This window comes from Octodon degus, unplaced genomic scaffold (assembly GCF_000260255.1).
Source record: "Octodon degus isolate 3935 unplaced genomic scaffold, OctDeg1.0 scaffold00032, whole genome shotgun sequence".
Taxonomy (NCBI): domain Eukaryota; kingdom Metazoa; phylum Chordata; class Mammalia; order Rodentia; family Octodontidae; genus Octodon; species Octodon degus.
The window spans coordinates 4770553-4771222 of NW_004524608.1; the positions used below are offsets into that span (position 1 = coordinate 4770553).

The 670-nt window shown below is 44.3% G+C and overlaps 1 pseudogene; it reads left to right on the forward strand.

The window, feature by feature from the left end:
- Positions 1-264: 264 nt before the first annotated feature.
- The window catches only part of LOC101560700, a 1585-nt pseudogene continuing 1179 nt past the window's right edge, over positions 265-670 (forward strand).

Here is a 670-nt window from a genome sequence, read left to right on the forward strand (position 1 = left end):
TGCAGTGTGTTATTTGTTGAAACTGTACTTTTGATTTGATTTGAAACTGTCTCATTGCTATCTGTTTATCAATAAAATTTTGAAAAAAAAAGAATAAAGATACCAGGGAAAGACGAGAAGTATGAGGTACTATATCATTGTCCAGTAGTCCCACAACTAACTGATCACCATAAAATTACTGGCTTAAAACAACATAAGTTGGAGGAATGGAAGCAGGCCTTCACCACTAGGTCATACATACTCCCTCACGCTCTCTCCTGCATCATGGCGGGCATGGATGAGGCAGAGGCCTTGGGAGCCACCTGAATGGTGACCTCGACTCAGATGACAGGGAAGAGGGAACTGTTTCTATGGCAGAGGAAGCAGTCAAGGAAAAGAAGCAGAAGAAGAAGAGTAAAGGGGCTGTTTCAGGGCAGCAAGAACCTGAGAAAGAACCAGGACCCTCCATGGATGAGGTAGCAAAACAGTTGGAAAGACAAGCACTGGAGAAGAGAGAGAGACAGAGATGAGAATGAGAATGGAGATGGTGATGGAGATGGAGAAATTGGAAAGAAGAAGAAGGAGAAGGAGAAGGAGAAGGAGAAGGAGAAGGAGAAGGAGAAGGAGAAGGAGAAGGAGAGGAGAAGAAGGAGAAGGAGAAGGAGAAGGAGAAGGAGAAGGAGAAGGAGAA